Consider the following 6,058-nt stretch of genomic DNA (forward strand, 5'->3'; position numbering starts at 1 on the left):
TCAATCATGAGCTTGTCATCATCACTTCTTAATTATTAACCATTTTTAAATGAATTTTCATTTTTATTATTATTCTATGTTTAAGTGTGAACATCCATCCTTTGGTAAGAGTAGTAGTCACAATTTTAAAATGTAGCCGACTTATTTGGGGGATATCATATTCATAAATTAGTTTCCACAAAGAACCCAATTGTTCACTTTTAAGACGTTACTGTTGTGATTAGTAATTAATTGGTTATTCTTTATAGTTCACAAGTAGTTCTCAATGAGGATATTTTTATTTAATAATGATCAAATATCTAATAAGGAACTGCCTTTGTCCTAAATGTGCTACTACTTACTGCTTAGTTAATCTTGCTTCTCTATTAGTTAATAGTATTAAGTTAAGTGTTAATGTAGTACTACTTATTACTTCCTGCATAGTTACTTGTTAACAACGGACCATTATTCTAAAGTGTTACCAGCTGTTCCTTTAAATCTTATCTTCAGTTTGTAATATGATGCCTCACTCATCACACTTATGTATTTAAACTCACATATACAGCTTGATATTCAAAAGCAGTCATCAGAGTCTGTTTTTTAACACACAAAAAAGTTTACCTTTTGCCTTTATTAATCTTCTGCTAGAGGTAGACTATTTCCAGACACATCTGCCCTCCGGTTAAAAGAGCACAGAGACCTCAGTCTATTAACCTGTGAGGTGTTAAAAGTTAAACTGACCTGCACATCAGCGCTAATGCTGAGAGACTCAAGAGATGGTGTGGTATTAGAAGAAAGACACAGAGAGAGCAAGACTTGTGTCCGTCTCATCAGATTATTCACCTTTTGACCTGAAAATGCTAAGCTTCTGCTAATGCTAAATCCACACAATTTGATTTGCATTGAGTGGATTGTGGTTCTATATTGCTTTGTTTCTTTACCCATTTTATTTCCATTTCCTAGTTGTTGTTTTTCTGTTTCCATTTTTATAATTGGTGTTTTAGTTTTCCTGAGAATTAGGAGCTCAACCGGTTATGCAATTTCACATTAATTCAGGCTAACACATGTTAGATGTTCCCCTGTGAGGACGATGTTATGTGTCTTCTACAATGATCTAAATGAAAAATATATGAAGATGAGCACTGAGCAGAAGACCGTTTATTTCCCTGTCTGAAGATCATTGAGGCTGTTAGCTGTCTATCAGCTGCGAAAGGACAGAACATGATATATAGACTATATTGTAAAAAGCTCTCTTAGTTATTAATACTTAACCGTTTTGGTTTCTCTTTAGCTTATTAAAGAGGGTTTAGTTTAAAGAGGGTGCCATGAGCCGAGGTTTGTATGAAGTTTTATTTTGTATGAAAAAAAATCATGCTTTAGTTACTTAGGCATTAGATTGTCATTTGGCTGAGAGTGTGAGCAAGAGCGCGCACACACACACACACACACACAAAAACAGCGTGCACATTTAGAGAGAGTGCGATTGTGCATAATCCTGTGTACCAATACAGAGGAAAACAGTATTTATTTGAAATAAATATCCTTTATAACATTATAAATGTATACTTCACTGAATAAAAGTATTAATATCTTTAAAAAAATCATACTCACCCCATCTTACTGACTTTTAAATAGTGATATGCATTGTTTTTAACACGTAAAACGTAACACATAACACTTTTGGTTAAAGCAACATCCAACTATTAGTGTTTACTGTTCATAAATGTCCAATGATGATTAAATATAATTATGTAGTTTGACAGAGCATGATATAAAAAAATAATACGAAATACATTTATTTCATACTACGTATAGTTCAAATCTATTAACATATTTATTCACATATCACTTGAGACTTACTGATATCAATTTTTTTTAAACTTTATTTGGAGAACTACTTGTGCACCATTCTTAATATGAAGCCTAAAATGTGTTTAATATCACTATTGACGAGGATTGTATGATCTATCAGTTTTTAAAAGCAAGATATTTAAAGTGTACCTAAAGTATACTTGCACTAGTTCCACTTTAGCACAATCAAATATACTTCTGTTCATTTTGAGTTGGACTTCAGCACTACTTCTGCCCAATTAAAGTGCATTAAGTACAAAATTAGTTGTACCAATTCAGCAGACTTTTAAGTATACAAGTTTAGTATACTAAAAGTACAATTGCAGGGTATTTTATTTAGTACATAAATTTGTAGTATACTTATCATGAAATAAATGTATTTCAAATATGTTTTAGTATATTTATATTTCACTATAGGGATACCATGATCAAAACACACAAAACCTTTATTCATTTATAATTAATAACACTGGAAATGTCAGCAATATATTAACCACTGAACTGGAAATCTGGTCACTTTTTTCTTTTCTTATGCTTTATTTATAAGAAATGTATGATGGACCTTCCTTTGAAGTCTCCCAACCCTTTTAATACCAGAAGTCAATTTTTCATTTGATTTTCCACATTTCTTTTTCATCTTGTTTTTCTTGGTTAGGTCTTTATTGAGGTGCATTCTGATTGGCTGCTGAAAGGCTATTCCGTGCATTATGTTCATTAGCAGAAAACTGGGTTGTTTATAACAAACACTGCACTGTCACAGTGTGTTTTTCAACATAATGTGTAGTTCGTGGTGTGAAATGTGCAGTCTGTAGCAGGTTTAGCATGTCGTATGCAGTGTTTAGCCTGTTGTGTATATTCTGTTGGGTGAAGTTTGTGTTGTATCGGTCCCCTCGGCTGTATCTCTGCTTCACTAGTCAGTTTGATCCTGATGGTTTCCGTCAGCCCCATCAGCAGCCTGTTATTGCACTCTCAGCCAACTGTACATATCACCCACAAGACATTTCTAACACACACACACCCGACACGCAAACACGCACACATCCAAAACTACGACCGAACGTCCTCATTCAGCAGCCTGTTATTGCACTCTCCGCCAACTGTACATATCACCCACAAGACATTTCTAACACACACACACCCGACACGCAAACACGCACACATCCAAAACTACGACCGAACGTCCTCATTTATAATTCATAGTGGTCCGAATCAAAGCCATCTTTCCTAATCTTTCCTCTTTTTCCACACACGACTCCTGCTACTCACTCTTAACCCTGTTACTGAAATGGCAACTTGCATTTTCACACCAAAAATCACTTTCTCACCAACTCCTCATGAGTTCACAAGCAATACACTCTCTGTTGGGTGAGGCGATGGGGGGAAAAGACTTGTTGCCATGGAGATGAGAAAAAACGACCACGTTCAATTTCCCCTGTGAGATTATTTATAGTTGTCTTTATTGGGCTTTATTGAAAGGGGAAAAAAAAGACGGAGATTGCTCGCTGGTCGGAACAATAGGTTGTTATGGTACAAACAGATGGGAGGTCACAGGATTCGAAATGGAAGGGTCCTTTTATTTAGTCACAGCACCAATTAGCGAGCAGCCCACTTTCTTGCTCAGGCTTAATGTGGTTTACACCTCCACGCTTAGTTTTGTGCAGGCAATTTTCAGGTTTGTTGGTGGTGTTTTGTAATAGGTTGTTTATTTCTTGTTAAGGCTGGGAAAGGACTATGCATTTTGAGTTCACCCTGGACTGTCCCATAATTATCTGTCATTTAGAGTTGAGTAAAATGATTTAGTTCCCTGGTTCACAAACCTTTTAGTTCAAGTGTCACCTTTGATCGGATCAGAACATCCAAGTTTCACCAGATCACCAGGATGTTGACAAATCTCTTTGAGCATACAGACTGTTTGTCTGGACACAATGTCATTTTTAGATTAACATCAATATTCATTATTTTGATATATGCATTAAGAAACAGCAAATGTAATAATCAGATATGTGAAAAAAAGGGGAAATAGCTTTTTAAATAAAACATATGCTACCATTTAGAACAGGGCTGTCCAAACTCGGTCCTGGAGGGCCGGTGTCCTGCAGAGTTTAGCTCCAAATTGCCTCAACACACCTGCCTGGAAGTTTCTATGCCTAGTAAGAGCTTGATTAGCTGGTTCAGGTGTGTTTAATTAGGGTTGGAGCTAAACTCTGCAGGGCATCGGCCCTCCAGGACCGAGTTTGGACAGCCCTGATTTAGAAGATTGTGGTTTTGAAAGAAGTCTCTTATGCTTTTATTTGGATCAAAAATATAGCAAATTCTGGAATATTATTACATTTTAAAATAACCATTTTCTATTTTAATATATGTTAAAATGTATTTATTCCTGTGATGCAAAGCTGAATGTTCTGCAGCCGTTACTCCAGTCTTCAGTGTCACGTGAATCTTCAGAAATCATTTTACAGTGTTTTTTTTTTTATACAATCATTTTGCACTAATATCAGAACCTTCATGTCATTTTTCTAAACTCTAGACAAAAAGTTCACAACCAATGATCAAAATGCACATTTTTCAAAACGCTTAACACTTTTTTTTTTTCAAATGCTTGGTGGATACAATACACATAAACCTAAGATCATTTGTTCATTGAACTAAAATCACCAGTTCAACATGACAAAATTAACATCAAAGTATTACTATTTTAAACGGCAGCTCACACATTACATCTGAGTTGAGTGTCTATACATTTCATTACAATGATCTAACTATCAACTGATACAACTGCTCAAAATGCTGTTGCATTATTCTTAATGCATAGTTTTTATGGAAAATGATGATCAATATTACACATTTAGATTATGAAAGTGAAGCAACTGAGGACTGAGTATATTCAGGTATGATCAATTTCAAGATGCCTGTTGTTGGAAGCAAAAAAAAAAACAAACACAAAAATTTGATGTCATTGTTATCAGTATTTGTTTTTCCTACAGTAAACGTCTTTTTAGAGGGTGAGGCTTTTCTCTCTAGTTTATTACAATAATGTATAAATGTGTATTACCATAATGAAACCTGCATCAATTGATTTGTACAACTACATTTAATGATTGTACTAACAACTAATGTAATGTTCATATGATAGGCTATTTCATGATAAATAAAAAACTTACTGACCCCTTACTTACGAATTATGAACAGTATTATATTTTATTTGGTTTATTTATTTATTTTATAGTGGGCACACAGCATGATCCTGGAAATGTATTCTGAGTGTAAGAAACACATTGTAGCATTTCACATTAAAGGGGTCACGAACTGCCTTTTTAATTATTTTGTACTGTTTTCTGAGGTCCATTTATAATGTTATCAAGATTTTTACATCAAAAACATTATATATTAGAAGTAATCGGCTATTTTCTGTCCTGTTTTGACCACCTTTATCAGAATGCTCCGTTTGAATAGGCGTGGCAGATTGTAGACTCTGAAGTAAACGCCCACTGCTATGATTGGCTAACAGTACGTTTATGTTTGACAGCCTACATCCTTCATAGATGGATGCTGCTGTGTTTTAGGTTCAGAAGCCATAAATATTCAGTACATATCAAATAATCTGTAATAACAGACAAAGCAATAGTGATCAGGTAATGAAAACAGTTACTTAAACTTGTGTGGTGTGACATCGGATCCAATCAGGGCCGGACTGGGACGCAATCTCACACTCATCCAGGCCACACAGTAAAAAAAGGGGCCAAAATTGTACCTTTTTGGGTAAAACAGCTTGACACTGTTGCAGTACTCTTAAAAGGACATCCTTGTAACTTGTTTACCCCTAATAGGAACATATTAGAGTAGTAATTAGGGCCTTTCGCACCGCTTTAGTTCCAGAACTAAATGTACAGAATTCTTAAAATGACTTAAATACCCTAGATTTAACAAACTTATATTACATACATATATACACTACTAGTCAAAAGTTTTTGAACAGTAAGATTTTTAATGTTTTTTAAAGAAGACTCTTCTGCTCACCAAGCCTGTATTTATGATCCAAAGTACAGCAAGAGCAGTAATATTGTGAAATATTTTTACAATTTAAAATAACTGCTTTCGATTGGAATATATTTTAAAATGTCATTTATTCCTGTGATCAAAAAGCTGAATTTTCAGCATCATTACTGCAGACTTCAGTGTCACATGATCCTTCAGAAATCATTCTAATATGCTGATTTGCTGCTCAAAA

The 6,058-nt window shown here is 34.6% G+C and overlaps 1 protein-coding gene across 10 annotated transcripts in view; it reads left to right on the forward strand.

Moving 5' to 3' along the window:
* Positions 1 to 6,058, forward strand: part of LOC107691417 (disks large-associated protein 1-like) — a 141,686-nt gene that overhangs the window by 76,851 nt on the left and 58,777 nt on the right. The gene's annotated exons all lie outside the window — the stretch shown is intronic.

The sequence above is a fragment of the Sinocyclocheilus anshuiensis genome, unplaced genomic scaffold (genome assembly GCF_001515605.1).
Source record: "Sinocyclocheilus anshuiensis isolate Anshui unplaced genomic scaffold, SAMN03320099.WGS_v1.1 scaffold106, whole genome shotgun sequence".
NCBI classification, from domain to species: Eukaryota; Metazoa; Chordata; class Actinopteri; order Cypriniformes; family Cyprinidae; genus Sinocyclocheilus; species Sinocyclocheilus anshuiensis.